Below are 19,855 nucleotides of genomic sequence, written 5' to 3'. Positions count from 1 at the left end.
TATGTAATTTAAACACACCCAAATGTATGAAGCAGTTACCCACTTCAGACAGGCTTTGCAAATGAAACTACAGGTACTGACAGCATTTTTGACTCTCAACTATGTATGCTGGGACAGAAGAAGTTAGTAGGTAAAGGGCCATCATCTGCAAACACATCTCTGGAAAAAAATATTGAAACTTGATTTTGAAAGACCACCCAAAACTCCCCACTTTGTGCAAATGATCTGAATTTACAGTCAAGTGTAACACTGTTACAGACTTCAAGTTCCCTGAGGGTTATATCAGACAAACTCACTGAGAAAGCTGTTTGTGTAAAAAAAAAAAAAAAAAAAGTAAAAGAATTCTTTAAGAGAGGCATATGTTTCTCTCTCCCTCTTTTTTTGTTGATTATCTGCAAATGATTTGCATCCTAACTATACATTGCAGAATTTACTTGGCATAGCAGATTAGTGCACTGCTTCTCTGCAAACAGCACCCATGGAGAAGCCTCAGTCACACACAGGACCTAGCAAACGCAAGGGGCTTCAGAGAGGGCATCAGCTGCATTTCACACCAGTGTGTTGAGAGGGGGCTGTGGCTTGCACTGCAGGAATGGACTCAGGGAGCACAAACTGGGTTTCTTTCAGATGAAAAAAACATAGAAGTTTTGTTCTGCAGTCACACCTAATGAATGCCATTTGTTAACGTGCATTAAGTCCATGGCACCAGACTAGAATTAGTTTGAGGTAACCCCCCCAAAAAGATAGGCATTGCAGACACAAGGTCCTTAGCACCAATTATTCTCTATATCTGTTTATTCCTATGCACCAGCTACTTACAAATATGGTTTAAGCCAAAGAGGAACATTGAAGGATGCTATAAAAAAAGTAGCTGAAGGAACTATATTTCCGCAGGCACATTATTACTTATCATTTGCACTGCAGCACTATGTAACATCCCTAAATCCCCCATTGTGCAAGGTGTTAGATACTAACACAGAACAAGAAGATGGTTCCTTCCCCTGAAGAATTAAAACCTGGAAATATTTTGGGATGGAGCTTTACCTCACAATCCAGCCTGACATGTTCCCAGGTGCTGTTCTGGCACGAGAAAGCTGTAAAATCAGTCATGCAACTTAGCTCTGGGAAGGAGGTGGGACCAGGAAGAGGAGTGTAAAATTTCACAATGTTCACTTTTCCTTGTGTCTTCACTGGGTTGAAATGGATGGAAAAAAGCCAATAGCCAGCAGAAAGTGGAGGCTGGGGGAATACAGTACTGAACCGATATCCTGGAGATTTATGACCTTCCTGGGACACTGTGAAGAATAAGTGAGTGACAGATTATCTGCTGACCTGCGGGATAGCTCATTTGCTTTTGTTCAAGCAGCAGTTTTTCAGTAGAACTGTAGATCCAATATATTTCTCTGTTGAACTGAGCTACCTTACTGCTAAATAAATATGTCAGTCAGCAATGACACAAGTTAATTTCTCTGGTGGGAGGTGTTTGTCTCACTCCAAAGGGGAGCCTAAGAGTACGCATTGCAGAAGTTAGCAGGCAGGGAATGGGCAAATTAGAGAATGGGCAAAACAGAGAATGAGTCAAACTGATGGTGGGGACATGCTGCAGAGCTACCTGGAGGTATTGGCATGCCACAGATGGACCTGTGATTTCTGAGTCTATGTAGTATTTTCTTAACTATTCTTTCCTAAAGTTTGTACAAGACTATGGTTCCTGTGCTGAGGTTAGTCCTTCTCTCCTGGGGTCTCGTCAAATTAAAAGCTATACTATGCCTTTTCATTAAAAAAACCTCAAAAACACTACAAAGAACAAACAAAAAACTCCTCATATTGCCCCCCTTCACAGACATGTTTGACCTGATCCTTCATTTGCCTACACCTTAATGTTTATTTTGTGAGATAACCCCTTCTGCATTAGAAGTCTGACCTTTTTAAACTGTACTAAAATGATGAGGCACGACTGTCCAGCAGAGGATGGAGGAGGATGGTCTGGCATGCTCTGTCTTAGTGTAACAAGCACTTCCACTCGTTATACTTACATTTTAAATTATTTTTATTTGTACCATTGGGAGTGTAAAATTAATGTCTGCAGCAGAAATGGGAAGGCTACATGGCAGCTAATACTGCTAGTTTTTTTCAAGAAACAATATTTCAGAAATCACAATTCTATTGGCTTGCTTCAATGTGAATTACCAGTGAATATTCACGGTCAGGCATATTTTGTGGTCACAGACACAAAACATGGGGAGCAAAGCCCTGCACCCTGTCTGACCTTGCAAGAGATCCAGTAACAACAACAAGGAAGAGTAAAAAACCATTTCTCTCCCCAGTAGTGATTGCCTCAGTCTTGCCCTCTTAATAAGCATTTAAATAATGTAAATGTAAAGGGTGGTGCAGGAGAGAGAAGGGGGGGCGTGCACACAAACGTTTCTGACTCTTCTTTTTCCCCCGAACACTGATGCCATTGCATAATTATATGGGTTGGCTTGAAAGAATGAAACCCAGTTCAAAATGTATGAGTTCATTTTTATGTTCTACTGAGAAAATTTATTCAGTGTGACTGCTCAGTAGCGAGAGCAGTAAAACACCTTAATCCCTGGTTGAAGAAAGGTAATACCTTGACAGATGTGTGCCTCCTACTTTCCTTGCGGCCATGTTTCAACAACAAACCTTTATTTCTGCTTCTCGGCTGTAGCAGAAAAAAAAAAATGAGCGGAGCAATAAAGCAGTCAGACAAATCTCAGGAGCCAGGCGGCAATGCAATAGTAATGACAGATTTTTAATGTGGCAGGAGAGATTGACAGGAAAATGTCTTCAGAGCAAACGCACGCCAGATGGAATGAAAACGGTTTATTGGAGTATGGAGGTGCTGCTGAACTGAATAGAGGGCGGGTTTAAGGTGGGTGTTTTATCTGCTTCAAGTAAACAACAACAACCAAAAAAACCAAATTCCACTCACCAGGTATTGCCTTAGACCAGTCTTTGCACCAAGGGGATATTTTTTGTTTGTTTGTTTGTTTCCTTTTCTACATTATTGCGCTGGAGAAAAACTTTAAAGTCAAAAGTTCAGTCATTACATGCGCTGCACAAAAGGAGAAGGCAAACTGGTTTGGTCTCAGCTTTTTTTATTGTTTGCCTCTCTTCCCTCCTTCCCCCCTGCCCCCCCTCCGCCCCCCACTTTAATCTGAAGGAATTTCTCACTCACTATGAACAGATAAAGATGTTTTGATGTGCTTTTAGATAAATCAGAATGATTTTTTTTCAAAAAGAGAATGAGGAAGAAAAAAAAATAATTCCAGCTGATAGAGTAGCTATCAAATCTAGGACAGAAGAAGAAGCCTACACTAAAAAACCTATAAAAGCCCATATAGCTGTTTCTGTATCAAGAAGAACATCATTGTGTCTTTTTCAACTGAGTAAACTTAACTTGCATGCTCTTAGTAATGATAATAAAGTCAAATTTAGCCCTACATCTCACAAGAAAACATAACTATGAATTATTTCATACCCTTCACACAGAGAAAAGGCAGGAAAACAGCCATAAATGGGAAGAAACAGCACAAAAGAAAGGAAGAAAATACAACTCTAAACTGTGAATCTCCCTGACATCTTTTCATTATCAGCCTAGTCAATGAAGAATGCCACAAAGGAAAGCACAGCATCATATTATTGAAACATGATGGTTTGGGGTTTTTTTGAAGGATGCACTTGTATATTCTCTGTGGATAGCCTTTTTATTTAATTATATTTGCCATTATTAACTCTCTGTAATTGTGTTTTACACGGAGGGCTTGGATTAAGTGTTTTTCCTGTATCATATACACTTGTACTGCTCTTTTTAGAGTTTTTTCAGGGCTTTTTTCCTTATGCAAACACATCAGAGAGAAAATATTGAGTTACCTCCTTTATTTGTATTATACTTTAAAACAAAACAAACCTTTTTATCTTTGACAACGTGCTTCTTTTTTGCTAAGGAATATTTATTTAGACAGTAAAAAGATGTTATGGTTCTTTCCACTAGTAGAAGCGTATGCACTGAATATGCTCCAATGTAATTTGCAGAAAGTGAGGAAAACACTCTGGAAAAGTAAGCAGGGAGTTTTGCCATGTCGTTTCATCTGATAACTACAATACTACGATAACAAAGCTTTAGGCAATATGCTTAAAACTGACAGGAAAAGTAACAGGCAAAGTCTTATAATGATCCATTTATATTACATATTTTATAAATTTACTGATTGCAGAGAAAAGACGTCTTTTTTTTTTCTTTCATGTTTTGTCTTGTTTAGAATCCTGCTGTAAAGTTCTATTTAACTCTCCTTTGGTATTCGTTCTGACAGAGCTACAAAATTTGCTTGTATGAGTCTTTTGGTCTTTGGGGTTTTGTTTCAATTTCCTTAGCATTTGGCTATATATTGGCATACAAGCTGTTCCTCACGATGCAAGAGAAAATACTTTTATATTTAAAAAAACATTTAACGGGTTAAGTCATTTGTCCATGTAAGTAATGAAGGGCTTCTAAATGATATTGTGTATACTATTTCCTTGCACTCAAACATAATTTGATTATCAGTGAATGTAACTTTTTTTGGGTGGATTGAAGCTGTTTTTTAAGTCAGTGCTGAAAAGGATAACACATCACTAGGAGCTGTTTTTTAGAAAATAAAAAAGTCAAACAGAATTTTCCATTTATTTTAGAATCTATTTTACTAGCTTTAAATACTCTCCAAAATTAAACTCAGAATTAATAATAAAGCAATGTTGAAGATAAAACTTGACACAACAGGATGTGACGGCTGCCATTCTGTCCTTAAACCACCTTTTTGCAACACACATAATAAAGAATATTAATCAGTGTTTTAAGGCTGTGGCAGTTCCTAGAGACACAATGACAACTTAGGGACAGAACATCCAGCTTAACTGTGAATAGCATTTCCTTATTCTGCACCAGAATCTTCATATGGTTTAAAAATAGATTTTACTGTGTCATCAGCTCCATTCTGGTATCACTAGTAAACTGCTCTAGGTATAAAAGCTGCAGAGGAGATCGTACCAGCACAGACACCAAAGTTGCTATTGGTAGTGTGCAATAGCTCGAGTTTTCATTTCACAAGACTGAATACTGACTTTCAACCTCAATTTTTTTTTTAATTCCTAAAATCATACCAAGTATGTCAGCATGCTCTCATGCACCCCCGCACTGTGGAATTTTGATAATGTATGTCCTAACCGCTTAATTGATTGATTAGCTTACTGCAGCTTTCTGAGGCACCAAATTTATCTTTAATAGCCGGAGTCAGGCACGGCAGGCAATCGAGGGGGGGGTCCCTTGGCGTCGATTTGCTCTTAACTGGAAAGTCATTACCACTTAATACATGTAGATTGTGTTGAAAGAAAATTATGTGTAATGAAATGAGGGAAAAATTAGTGGAGTGTTATGGGCGAAAGCAGATGTTACGGAGGAATTATGCTAGCAGAGATAATCACCTTCGCTAGCATTGTGTGTGCTGGGGTGTTAACTCAGGGAGAGAGTTGGTGAGAGAGCTAAATAAATGCACTGATTTACACAGATCCACTTTTCAAACTACGGTATATGACTAGTACACACACGTACGAACACATCCATATATATACACACACATATAGACATGCTCAGGGCTGAACTTTTATATTTCTGAAGCTTTTTTTAGCTGTTTTCCAGCTACCCACACTATATTCAGAAGTCCTAGCTGGAAGCACAGGATACGATTAGCATAGTATTGTGAAGATGAGAATAATATCCAAGGGCAGAAGTACTCATATAAGCATTAAGATGAGACCTTGTATGCTTCAAACTCTGGACAACCTCTCCTGAGAGAAAACTGATGAATTTGAGAGTGGTCTTTGAGGGTAGCACCAGACATTTTCAAAACTATAAAACTGAAATAAATAGCAGATAGTTGCAAAAAAATTATAGAGACATAGAATAGTTGTGCCTTTAGTTAAACAGCCTGTAAATAAAGGAGACAGAAGAAAAAAAAAAAAAATCTTTGTTTTGATGCAAGTTAGGAATATGTTTTAAGGTAGTAGTTTTGCAGACAGGCAATAATGATAATGCTCAGAATCAGAACAAGGGAGGGAAGAAAGATGTCACAGATTTTATTTTGAATGCATTTTAAAACTCTGTGAATTAATCTTTCACCTGTGGGCATCTCCCTGTCCTTTTCCACCCATGACTGATATATATGCTTGATTATATTTCTTATATCCCAGCATGCAAGGTCACTATTAATTTTTATCTTGGGTTTATCTATTTCATATAATATGTGTTTGGATTTAGAATTATCTCTGCTTTATCACCCATTTCATAATAAAAATGTGGTCTCAGGAAGATATTACTTTGCAAAATTCACTATCAAAACCATTGATAATTAGGGTTTCCTCATATATCGTTCTGTTCCTTCGCTTTTAAATGAGACTTTTATGAGTATAGTTATTGCTGGTGATAATAATACAAATTTTAAAAATTAAAAACAAAAAACCCTCAAGGTTTTGTATTCCCTGTATTACCATTCAGAGACAGGAGGTTAGCTAAAGGACTGTCAATTTTCTGTCACTATATTAATGAGTTAAAGAAGTGCAGCCAGCCCCTCATGAATCAATTGGAAAACTATGATGAATGTTTCAATAATTAAGAGAATAATTAAATTGCTGAATGTAGGATGGCACTAAATGAAATAGCTTTCGTAGCAGCAGCATATTGCTGTTTATAAATCCAAAGAGCCCCGTTTAACCATTGCTGAGTCCAGCTCAGATTTATCTGTGTCTTTAACAGGCTGGGGGCCCAATCCTGCAGGAGCCCACCCTGCGGCCAATGCACCTCCTGCCTCAGCTCTGTGCTTGAGGGCAGTAATGGTGTGTGCAGAGCTGAGCAGGGATGTGCTGCTCCATCAGAGCCTCTCGGGGCACCTCCAGCCCCCCCAGCTGCACGTGGCAGTGCTGGGGTGATAAGCAGCTAAACTCACACAGATAACGGAGGCAGGGAAGGCGCAGCCACGGCTGACACTGACGGCAGCGTGCATGATGCTTGTGGAAGTACTTTTAAAAGGTGATATGTGCTAAAGGTGAACTGTAAAGCTGGAGTGAAAATTATGTTAAGTTCAGAAATATGTCCTGAATCTCTCAACTATCAGGCAAGTTTTACTGTAGCTTTCAAAATTCTCTTTTCTCCTGTACAATAATCTGGCAGTTTCTCCTTTGATAAGGACATTCCCAAACATAACTTTGTGTGATATCACACATACCAGAACCTAGGATGCTAAAAACGAGACATCCTAGAAAATTGTCCTTTAAACCAGGGTATCTCAGAGCAATGCACATAGTTTAAAAAAATATTATTTGGAAGGAAAACTGTAAACCATTCCCTGGGCTTGAAAACTTTTAGAAATCTTGGTGGGGAGGAGGAGATGGTGGGCAATAGGTGAAGGAATTAACTAGTATATACTTGTATTTTGTTTTGAAAGCATGTAATAGATTTTTTTTTCCCCCTGCTGAAATAGCAGCATGTTTAAGCAGAAGTCACAAATAAGGTAGGGCCATTTCAGGAGCAAAATTCAAACTAATGCATTTTGTTTTCCTGCCTATGAAGGTCCTAAAGTGCTTTTTACTGCCCCATCTTTCTCACCTCCCTGTTTCACTGTTTGTTTGTTTTGTTTTTTTCTTTTTCTCTCTTTCCCCACTCGCTTCTGTTCACATACCTCCTTCTGTTTCACCATGCACCCATCTTCCACCAGTCCCTAGCTCTCCCTGCAGTGGGGGCAGGTTTTATTTGCTTGTAGGAGAAGTCTGTGGAAGGAAATTTTCTACTCAGTTCTGAGTTAGCCCCTCTTTGGAGCTCAATCATAATGTCAGCCACAATTTCACCATCTTCTTCATCTCTTATGTTGCTGAATTTATTCCTGTCTCCTTCAGTAGCATATTCCTGTGCAGGCAGATCACTGAAACACATATTTCACATTTGCCTTCATTTCTTTCCCATCTCTCTTCTGCTGCACAGAGGCACCTCAGACACTCCCCTGAACCCCATGCCCCCAATATGTTTCTTTTCCATTTTCCTCTTCCACCTTCAATGCCTTTTTCCTACTCATCACATAAATATATGTTCTGGGGTATTTCAAAACCCAGCATTATGTACTTGGAACACTAGTGATTTGAGGTGAAATGGAGAATAAATATAGCCATATTATGCTTTAAAATAGGTGAATTAGTTGAGCAGGAGACTTTTAATGCCATGTGGGTGGTCAGTAAAAAAGTAACAATTACCATGAGATGGAATTTGATATACCACAGTTATTTCCTACTCTAGAGATAGAGCAGTACCATGGTAACCTAGACTCCACTGTGTGGCAAGTGTTGTTAATTGTATAGATTTTTAATGGGGATAATTATACTTCTCTTGTCTGAAATCAATTTTTATTGGCAGTGACCAATGCCCAGAAGGATATTTTCAAAGGGATGTTGCATGACCTACAGTTTGTAGACTTCATATTTCTTGCCTATAGTGAGAAAATTTCACTCCATCAGTGGAAGACGTGTACATTTTTACCTTCTGATAAATCCTGATAAGAAATTAAAATATTAAAATTTCAGATGGATAGATAATAATTTTCACCGTAGGTTAAGGAAGGCTACATATTGATAGGCCAAGCCCAGAGAAAGGAAACCATCTTCTTTGTATTTGATAATTAATTAGATAACTTAATTTTCAAGTATTGGTATTACAGCTTCTTTCTTTAGTGTGGAATTTAGTTATTTCTGAAATATCCACGTCTATAATGAGGGTGGATGGAAATTTTCTTTGGCAAAATTTCCTAGCAGTGGATACTGCTTTGCCAGAATTTGACATTTAGGTCAGAAGTTTTTTGCTGTATGGCTCTGTTTCAGGTGATTATTCAAGTCTGAGAAAAATATTAAGGAAAATATGTTGTTAACCAGTGTTTAAAAATAAATATAACTCTCAGTTGTTTCCTTAACAGCTCTTCAAGATGAAAATGGGTCTTGAAAACTGGTCAAACTTTTAAGCTTCAGGAAAAAAAACTCAACAACATTTATTTATGCTCAATGGAGGCTTGTTATGCTAGTCAGTGTCCATGGTCAATCAGCTTGCACAGTTACACCACATTCCTAAGATATGCAGCCCTGTCACTTGAGCAGGACTTTGCTCCTCCTTGCTGGAGTTGGCTGGATCTCTGGATATTAGCAGAGATCATCTCTCTACCCTGGTTCTGATGGAGCCCAAAGGACACTCAGCAGGAGGAAAAAGCTTCATGAAAGAAATCACTAAAAGATGGAAAATAAAGGGTGTAAGGAACCTGGGCATGGAGAGCTCTGAGTGAGGGCTGGTGGGCAGATCTCGTGCTAAACAACAACAACAACAAAAAAAAAAAACCCAGCCACTTTGGACAGGGAGATAATAAGCACACACTTATTGGTAAGTGTACATGCTCCATCTCTGAAAATTATGGAAAAAAACGGAAAAAATTTTGTTGGTCCAGAAAATGATGCATAAAATTGGCCACAACATTTAGAAACATGGCGACATTTGGATTCTGATTAAGGAGGAACGTGTGGGTATGGACACTACCCCCAGCTTTGAGGAGAATAACTAAATGAGCAGGAGTTGGATATAGATTATGTAAGAGTAAGAAATGTGAAGAAAGGTGTGCATGAGTGCTACCTGAAGGGAGGTAACAAAAGGAGAAAAATGTTACCTGTTGGAAGGAAGAGGAAATCTCTTCCATCCACCTCTGTAAAGCCTAAACATAAAATAACTAGTCCTGAGTTCTCATTTCACTGCACTGTTTAACAAAGCAACTGTAACTTCCATTCCAATTGTTTTCCATCCCATGTCTAGTAACAGGTTAGGAAGAGGGTGATTGCCTTCCACCACTTCTGTGTGAAGATCAGAACAAACAATGATATTTTTGCTTGTTCAATTCCTATATTTCCAAAACCCAATGGAAGTGCAGCTATGAAATTTAAAGTAAGCAGTGACATTCTGAATTTCAGCACTCAAAAACTGCAAAATACCTGAATTAAAGCTGCTATGGCTGTTGCTATTGATTACAATCCATCCCTGTTCCTGAGAGTGGAGTTCCAGTTTGCCTAACCAGTATAAATGAAACATAAATTTTATGGACAAAATCCCAAACAGGCAGAGAATTAGTGGGGAGGTTTTCAGATTTTCTATTGATTAGATAGGGAATTTATTCACTAATTTTAACAGCCCTGTTGCAATAACTACCAAAAATTTAGGAGCAAAACAAGTACTAGGACTACATCCAAAGGACAGGGCTTCACTTCTTATCCCTTTGAAATGAAAAAGCAATAATGCATGCTGAAGTGTTCACAGTTGTACACTTCTGTTCCCTCATGCTGTTCATCTCCCAGTCCAAAAAAAACTTTGCAGAAGGACCCAGATCTCACAGCAAGTAAGCAAAGTCACCCATCCAGTGCCCTGTGCACAAGAAATTTTGTACAATATAAATGTTTTGGATAATCATTGTTTCTGTCTCACAAACTCCGTAGAAGAGTTTTAGAAAGCAGAGAGTAGAGTAGAAAAAAATGATGTTTAGTAGAGTAGAAAAGTTTGATGATTACTCACATCTTTGTTCTAGTTGCCCAGATGAAGAAAGGGTACTATCTCACTTTTGCTAGAAAACCATTAAAATTTTGGTAAGAATTAGTTAATTTACGCTGTAGTAACAGTCTGCAACAACAGTGAGGTTCTTGAGGGTAGCCTTGCAGCTAGGAGGTGAAATTCATATTGAAGGTGCATTTTTCTCATCTGTTAGTTTTTATGCTCCATTATATATTTTCTATTATAATTTGGAGTGGAGGATCACAGAATAGAAAGCTGATGCATTTTAACAGGAAATGTTTGCTTTCAAAGTATACCTCTATTTACAGAAAGCCTGGGTAGAGTTTCAAAAGTATTTTTGTCCCTATAGCATCATATTATCTTTTATATTTCTTAATTGAATCCTCGTCCTGGAGGCAATAGGTGCTGAACAAACTAGACCTCCCAGGTACAACTGCAGTATATTAAGTCTGGGCTTGAAAAATAGGAGATAGCTACTTGGTGCTCAGAGATATTTACTTTAAATCTGTGGGGGGGGTTTCTGTTGCTTTGTTTTTTTTGCTTTTTTTTTGCTTTTTTTTTTTTGTGGGGGTAAGGAGAAAGAGAAGTTTGCTATTATTTCCTTCCCACAGCTACTTCATGAGGAGAGAAGCACAGAATGAAATGAATGGAAAGCAGAGAGCTGACAATATTTTACACAGAATCTACTATAGCTGGCTAAATGCTATAAAAAAAACTGCCTTTGATGGAATTTGGAAATGGATTGCTATCAACCATTGTTCATTTACTGGAATTTGCAAATGGATTCCTCTCACCCATTCTGTCTTCTAGCTGTGTTTGCTTTCTAGGGACATTTGTAGGATTCAATTACTATTGTGGCTATTCACTGAGAATTTTAGAACAGCGTGCATAAGTATTGATGGAAACTGAGTATTAGATTCACACACATGAATCTGTGCACGCTCAACACATTGGAAAAATAAATCAACACCATGTGACTCATCAAAGCAGTCATATCTAACAAAGCTCAAGAAGTGATTGGGGAATGTTCACAAAGAAGTGTTCCTGAGCAATTAGAAGTACTTAGAGAGGAAAAAGGATCTCTTTGAATTCTTTTGCATAATAAACTCAAGGAAACCTCAGTCTGCCCATGGAGATCTCATAGGCAGAAAAAGGGCTAAACTTACTGACTAAACTATTCATTGTGAATTATTCCCTCTGCTCTAATGTCTGCACGGCATGGAAGCGTGGTGCCAGCCCTGCTACACACTGTAATTTTACTCTTCTAGGAATAAAGTGGGAATATACTGCTGGGCATGTTAAAGCACTCTGCAGAGGACATTATATATATTTTCTACATGTGACCTGCCTTTGATTTTTGTGTTGAAAATGGAGTTATCTACCTTCAGAGAGAAAATATTAGCCCACAGACAGTGAAATAGGATGATATTTTTTCTTTATTTCTGTAATATGATATTTGGTGCAAAAACTATATAAGACTGAAATGTAGAGTTTGAGAAGACAGAGGTCAGCATGGCAAAATTTGGCCAGATAATTTTTACATTTTTGGGTTGACCATGAGTTAACAGTTACTGATTCCTTTAGCAAATTCCTGCCTAATTGTTATTTTTCCTTGATTAAATTGTCCTTTAGAAGGACATCTGTTCAGTTCCTTGCCAAGGTGTAAGATACAATCATATCTTAGAATTTGTAAAGTACTTTGGACAACACAATAATATTCTGATGATGAATGCTACAAAGGAGACATTGTCCTCCCCCCACCCAGTTTAACACATCTCACTGTCAGGATATTTTCCTAAAACTGTGACTCTCTCTTCTGCTGAAGTATTTCCTATAATTCATCCCTTTTTCCAGCCCAGATCCCTCCAGTTTCTGCACCTACTTGGGACAATTGCATTGCTCCTTAATGCCAAGTGAGAACCAGCAGGCTCTGAGGACCAAGGTTTTGATGGGTGGTTGAGTACCAGGGCAAGTATTTGTTGTTACTAAGGGGTCAGAGAAAATTACCCCCTGAGTTACAATCTGAGGTACCCAGCCCTGAATTCAGGACAGCTTAAATGCTAATTCAAAGACATGCATTACACAGGGATAGTCACAGGAATTCCTCTCCCAGGGAGGAAAACCAGACCTTTCCAGATCTTTTCAGCATCTAGAGGTATATAAGACTGCTCTTCTGAGCTGTCTTGCACATGGGGCAAATTGCTGTCTGGAGAGGTAAAAAAAAATCAGTTTTTATAGCCTGGGGAAAAAGTTTTCATAGCCTGGGGATGACAACTCAAATCTAGACAGCAAGATCTAAGGGCATCTTTTAATATAACAGAGAAATATTTTTGTAAAGGTTGGAAAAACAGAGACTTGATTTGTAGAAATTAAATCTGGAAGAGAAACTGTGAAGAGCAGGTATGGTGCTAATAGTCTCCAGCATTGTGCCACAGAGAAACAATTCTGTACAACTGTGGAGAAACAATGGCTCAAAGAGGTCACATTTTTGCTGTCCTGGGCTTATGACCAGACATCTGGACACTGATATGAGTGGAAAGTCTGAGATGAAAGGACTGGACAGAAGGCAGCAACCAAATATAAAGAGATAAATGCTAGGGAGCCATCAGCTTTGTGACAGTTGCTGAGACTGAATTAAATCATAGAGGAGTAAAACCTAGCAGGAGATTGGGAAGCATTGACAGAAAGTGGGAAGGCAGAGAGAATACTGAAGAAATTATTGGAACACTGGAAAACAAAACAACCAAGCATCAAGTTGTGGAAACCCATGGTGGGGAAAGGGAGAGTTGTGGGAGATGGGATGATTTGCTCTCATCTTCTAAGAGCTCCACATTCCCATGAATGCTTATAGCTTTGCATAAATTCACACGCAAAACATAAGGAGCAGATTAAGCTGAACTGGAAGGGAACCACAGTGTGGGGATGTAATAATTAAAGGCAGTTGCCGGGCAGCTGAAGTGTATGGGAGATTGATTATAAATAGACAGAGATAGGTTTGCTGAAGTGGTTAACGTGACAGTGATCCTGAGGGAATGGACAGCAGCTGCAGGCAAGTCCGGGACAGGGAAGGTACTAGAGTTCTTGCCCCACCCACCACAGGCACTAGCCCCAGCCCACTTGTGAATCTCAAAATAGGAAGGGGGGGGGGGGGGGGTGGAAAGCCATAAACTGTGAACCTCTGAAGACAAAATAATCTGTGGCTGTGTACATTGTTTGTGATATTGAGAATGACATCCTGACTCACACTCCTTAGCAGCTTTAGCAGTATAACCATCAGGGCTTTGGCCGTTATAGGGTAAAGCTAGCATCACCCTGGGTAGCATCAGAAGAGACTGCTACCAGGAGGACCACCACTATTATTACTAGCTGCAATAAAAAAAGCACTTCTTAAAATGTTTTTTCTACCTAATTGTCAAAACTGAATAATATTATCAGCTTTTTTATCCTTTGAGTATTTTTCTAATAAGAAAGCGCAGAGATGCACTGCAAATAAAAGCAGAAGATTCGAGGATGCAAAGCAATCATGCAAAATGACTTTCATATCAGTTTGATAAGCAGCTGAAATTTAATAACTACATCTCTCCTATGGTGCTGGATGAAAGTTTAATACTTTATGCTTTTGCTTCTTTCTTCCGCACAATGCTTATTCAGAATCATAACTTTTCCTTTTATAGTCACAGCAATGCTTAGGTGCGGTGGATTAATCGAAGCCTTACGAGACTCCAGTACAGTCCAGACTGTAGTGACTTATAATCAAACCCTAGGAGAAGACTGTCAGGGGTCATAAGGGAAATGAGCAGAGATCCAAATGTAAAAGTAATATTTACTGAGGATAATGCACACGGATCTTACTGTCCCAGTAGGCAAGATGGGAGGCCAGTCTTTTAGAACCCAGTTCCAAAACATGCTGGATGCAGGAGAGGCAAAAGAAAGAGGAAGGTAAAAATGCCTCTCAGAATCTGGCCCACAGATTTTGCCTTAAAATGTGATTCAAAACTCCAGGAATGTGAGGCAAGGCAAATTAAGATACTAAATAGATAAAATTCAGCTACCAACAAATAATTACAACACTGGAGGAAAAAAACACAAAACAAAACAACAAAACAAACAAACATAAAACCCCAAACAAAACAAAGCACCAAAACTCCCTAAAAACCAGCACCCTCCCTTCTCATTTGCAAACCCGTGCTGGTAGCATTCAGTGCAGAGGCTTTTCTACCAGTAGGTGACACAGCCCCCTGCCCGGTGTCAACTGCCCTACCTTGGAAACCAGCATGGGGCTAAAACAGCTGCACCGGGGACCTCTGAGCCCTGCCCGACAGGTTTTTCCGGTGTAAACTTGTGATGGGAAGGGTCACATGGACACAGGGTCATGGCCAGGCGGGCGGGGGTCAGGAGGAGTCAGGGAGCCCGGTGGAGGAACTCGGACAGGGGCAGAGGATGGGGCAGAGAACAGGGGGAGGGAGCAGAGTGAGAGCAGGGAGCAAGCAGGGTCCTGTCAGACAGGGACAGGGGCTGGGGAAGGAGGAAGACGGGCTGGGGCAGGAGCTGGGGCAGGGAGAGGAGCAGGAGCAGGGACAAGGGCAGGGACAAGTGCAGGGGCAGGGACAAGGGCAGGGACAGAGGCAGGGGCAGGAGCTGGGGCAGGGGCAAGAGCTGAGGCAGTGGCAGGGGCAAGGACAGGGACAGGGACAGGGGCAGTTGCAGGGGCAGGGACAAGGACAAGGGCAGGGGAAGGGGCAGGGGAAGGGGCAGGTACAAGGGCAGGGACAGGGGAAGGGACAAGGGCAGGGGAAGGGGCAGGTACAAGGGCAGGGAGAGGGGAAGGGACAAGGGCAGGGGAAGGGGCAGGAGCTGAGGCAGGGGCAGTTGCAGGGGCAGGGACAAGGGCAGGGGCAGTTGCAGGGGCAGGGACAAGGGCAGGGGCAGGGAAAAGGGCAGTGACAAGGGCAGGGGCAGGGAAAAGGGCAGTGACAAGGGCAGGGGCAGGGGCAGTTGTAGGGGCAGGGACAAGGGCAGGGGCAGGGGCAGGGGTAGGGAAAAGGGCAGTGACAAGGGCAGGGGTAGGGGCAGGGGCGAGGTGCCGCTTGCTCCGCTGCAGCAGCGCCCCCTTCTGCCGGCTGGCGAGGCCGCAGCCGCGCTCGCCGCTGCGGGCAGCTGCGCATCCCTCGCATCCCGCGGGCTGGGAGGGAGGCTCGAGACACAGGGGAAATGTAGAGCGTGGCTGGGAATTAGAAAAAAGAACTTAACATTCAAAAAAAAATCCTAGAAGGCAGTCGTTTTCAGGCAGATGCTAGGAAGTGTCGGGATTCACTGGTGGACGGGTGCGTGGCTTCAGTTTCCAGCCTGTGTGCGAGTGTGTGTGTGCTGCAAAAACAGATAATAAAAAGAATACAAATGAAAGAACATCTGATGTAGTCATCAGATCTAACTACAGCACTTTAATATGAATTGCGGCTCCAGATGTTGTCTTAAGAAAATGAATCAATTAGACAAATGAGGAATTTCTTCCTAAATCATTACAAGAGAAAAAGTCCAGTAGCTGCAGACTATTGTATAAATGGCCTAATGGCTTTCATTCTTCTCATATACCTGTCAGCTTTACTAGAAGGCTCCTCATCGTTTAAGTTGTTGTTTACCTTCCTGAATACTGGTTTGATTTGAAAAAGTGTTCTAAATGTTCAACACCTTTTACCCTGAAAATAATAATACATCAGCCTTTAGGAGTTGAACCCAGCAGAAACTGGTGTCACTATTCATAAAATAATTGAGTTTACACAAAAAGTGATTTCTGTAATAGCCCCCTTTTTACAAGTATGTACATTTTATTTAAAATTACTGACTCAAAAAGCAAGGTAGGAAAAAATCACCTCCAACAACTTCCTGTAATTGCGAATTATTGTGAGGGAAACAGAAGGAAAAGATTTTGAAATTATGAGCCATTATGCTTGAGAGAGAGAGGGAGTAAGTGAGAGAGAGGGAGAGGGAGAGAGAGAGGCAGTGGGAAAAAAAGACATCTCGGCTTCATGAAACACAGCTGACAAGCTCGACTAAATTACCCCCGGACCATTACAAAAATCACTTAATTGCCAACCATTTTGTTAGGTCAATTGACTCTAATTGAAAAAATAACAAAAAGCTTATTATGCTGCAAATGCGGCCGTGGAAAATGAGTCTTCTGTTAGGAGGAAACAATAATTCTAAATTTCAGCTGCTGCTAACACTACAAAGTTCAGTGTTTCTTCTGATAGAATCTACTGTGCAGGAGAAAGTGAATATGCTCCAATTGATTGATATTTCTTTTAATGCTGCCCCCTCTTCCTTCTTCGTACTCACAGCCCCTTCAGTCGACCCACCCACCCCGCTCAGTTTTATTTCCCTTCCTTTTTTGCCTCGTGGCTCTCTTTTCCATGGCAGAGTTGATGTCAGTTTTTGTTCCTAAGCCATTTGTGGTTTGGGGATGTGTGAGGCTGCTGTGACTCCTCTTTTCAGCTTATCCTCAAGAACCTCAAAACCCAGGTGACAGGTTAGGAGAAGCACCTTGCTAAAACCTCTTGGCCCATTTCGCTTTCCTCTTTTCCTCGCACACTGCAATTTTCTTTAAAGCCTGATAAGAGAGAATTGTTTACATATTTTCACCAAAAAAAAAAAACCCTCAGAAAGAGTCTCCCCAGTGTAAATTAAAAAGCACAAACCCTGACTGGTAAATAGGATTGTAATTATTTGTAATGATCAAATTTTTAAGAGTGTGTGCATGAGTTTGTTCATTTCTAAAGAAGATAAACCGTCTGGAGCTCCACTATTGTCCCAAATACAAATTTGAATACTGGAGTTTCATAATGGGATTGATTCTGCTCTGTGAAAAGTAATTATTTGTCCATAAAACCAGTAGGCTACAGAAATGAACTCGGATGGCAACAGCCTTTTGTTCAGCTCCTTTGCAGTGAAGAGGTAGGGAATGGAAGAAACTTCTCAGTAGCCACCGTGCATGATTAAATATTTCCATAATCATGTCTATATGTTTGCTTCTTGTGTTAAATTATTTTTCTGATTTTATCGTTTCAGGGAAAATGCCTGACTGCATTGCACTTTTACAAGGCCCAAAACTCTTGAGCCAACTACAGTGAAATGGTGAACAAAAACCAATGTAATACAGCAGGATGTTCCTTCACAGTATTTTAGAAAAATAAAAAAAAAGAAATAAAGAAAAAGAAAAAAACTTTGTGCATGTGAATGTGTATGTTTTTGCTTTGCCCTTTATAGCTACAGCAGATCTTCCAGTGCTTTTACAAAGCAATGAGTTAAATACTGGTGGCGTGGTGCCTGTGTAGGCAAACGGCACAGCCATTAGTGCTCAGCATACGTTTTTATTGTTTCTTTATATAGAACCCAATATCACTTACACAGAGGGGGATACAGCAAATATATCAGACCATGAAGCACACATATGTGCTGCTTCTTTCTGAGCATCCGCAGCTGTATATAATCAACGGAACATTCCTTTGGAGTGCACCACAGGTCAGCAGGAACCTTGACACACAGCTGAATTTATGAGTGATCACATTGTTTTAAATATGCATCACTTAGATTTCTACAGGTGTTTAAAGATTTGCCTCAACATTCCCTTTTTTTCCTTTTTTTTGTTCCTTTTGTGAAAGGCGTGCACATGGAAAACAGAGATTGTATAATTAAGGCTTCCATTTGGATGCTAAAATTGATATAATTCACCATAACTGACAACAGAGAATATTATATCATCTCTAAGAAAAAAGCCCACTCAAAATGTTAAAAAAAAATTAAAACTTGCCTGAATGAAATATTGCTTCTAATCAGGGACCAGAAAACCTTGAAATTCACCAAGCCTTGTTGAATGTGGGGGAAATTAGAAAAAAAATTAAAATCTATTTTTATTCTTCAAAATACATGTCAGTAATTTTGTCTAAAAGTATAAATCAAAAATAAAAATAAACAACACATTAAAGAAACACTGTTTGAAACATGCAAAACAAGCATTATTAAATATCTGCTTCCTTTATAGTAGAAAAGATATAAAATTAAATAGATAAAATCTTAAGAGAAACCAATGTGCACGTATTGAGAAAAGACAATGAAGCTTCACAGACCGAATAGAACCAATTCCTTTCAAATAAGCGGGAAAGCCCTACAGAGAGAAATAAAAGTGAGGAATGGTGAATTCTGTAACACTTGCCAGACCAATGAGCTTCATCAATTAATCACAGCAAAATAATCACCACCTACATTAAAGAATAATACATGAAAAGGACAGGGCATAGCTTTAACTTATTCAGAAAGGGCTGACTCCCTAATCCCTCTGAGTCTTGACATGTTAACTGGGTAGCGACTAATTAGATGTCAAAAATTCATAAGCACTCTTTAATATTGCATATATCTGCGGCAGACATTTCAATATGAGAGTTGTATACACAGAAGTCACTATAGCATTAAAACACAGCAGGGTGGGAGAAATAAAAGGAAAACAATAAAAACAATGGCCCTTAAAAACCCAAGAGAATGCCTCCTTTGGAAGTGTGTACTTTCTTATTCAGAAAAGGTATCACCTTAATAAGAATTATAGGCAAAGAGGTTTCACTGTTCCATGCTGTGTGGACGAAAAGAGGGAGAAAAGACTGACTTATCAAAGGCACTGGCAGGTAAATAGTAATTTACTATGCATGCACAATGAACATTACACAGTGCCTTGACACAGGGCGATAATGAAAGACATGCTATTGTGGCATCCATCGAGGGAATTTTTTTTCTTCATTCTTCCTTCCCTTGTCTCTCTTGAGTAAAGAAGCAGTGATGTTTCCTGGCAGCTGCCTCCTGTTTCAAGCCATTTCACATAATATAGAAAGAAGCTGAAGTTTAGTGTATTAAGTAAGTGAGTTAGTTTGCTGGTTTGGCGATATATACATTGCTTGTGTGTGAACTTATATTTCACATGCAGGGCTCTGTATTTTTACAGAACAAGCCTTTTCCTGTATGAATTATATGAACCTCATATACAACAAGGCAGCAAGATTAAAAACAATGCATCATATAATACACTGTTTTATGGCTTGCATCCTTTAATTGTAGCTCTCAGGAATAAGAGGAGAGCAATGTGCTCTTGTTTATAATGCAGAATTGCCATTCTCTCTTTTGACTAACAATGTGTACTCTGCTGGGCTAGTAGTCTGTGGAGATTCCTTTATTTTC

At 39.8% G+C, this 19,855-nt stretch overlaps 1 long non-coding RNA gene across 2 annotated transcripts in view; it reads left to right on the top strand.

The window, feature by feature from the left end:
* Positions 1-17,870, top strand: part of LOC132329324 (uncharacterized) — a 43,455-nt gene extending 25,585 nt beyond the window's left edge. The window contains exons 1-3 of one of the 2 annotated variants that reach the window (XR_009487022.1): positions 750-1,308; positions 2,789-2,896; positions 17,702-17,870. This is a non-coding gene — a long non-coding RNA (uncharacterized LOC132329324). Of the gene's footprint in view, positions 1-749; positions 1,309-2,788; positions 2,897-17,701 lie in introns of those variants that run through there. The other variant, XR_009487021.1, reaches the window with a different exon arrangement.
* Positions 17,871-19,855: the final 1,985 nt, after the last annotated feature.

Source organism: Haemorhous mexicanus, chromosome 6 (genome assembly GCF_027477595.1).
Source record: "Haemorhous mexicanus isolate bHaeMex1 chromosome 6, bHaeMex1.pri, whole genome shotgun sequence".
NCBI classification, from domain to species: domain Eukaryota; kingdom Metazoa; phylum Chordata; class Aves; order Passeriformes; family Fringillidae; genus Haemorhous; species Haemorhous mexicanus.
Note: the sequence above shows the minus strand (reverse complement) of the source record. Positions and strands in the feature narration are given on the sequence as shown.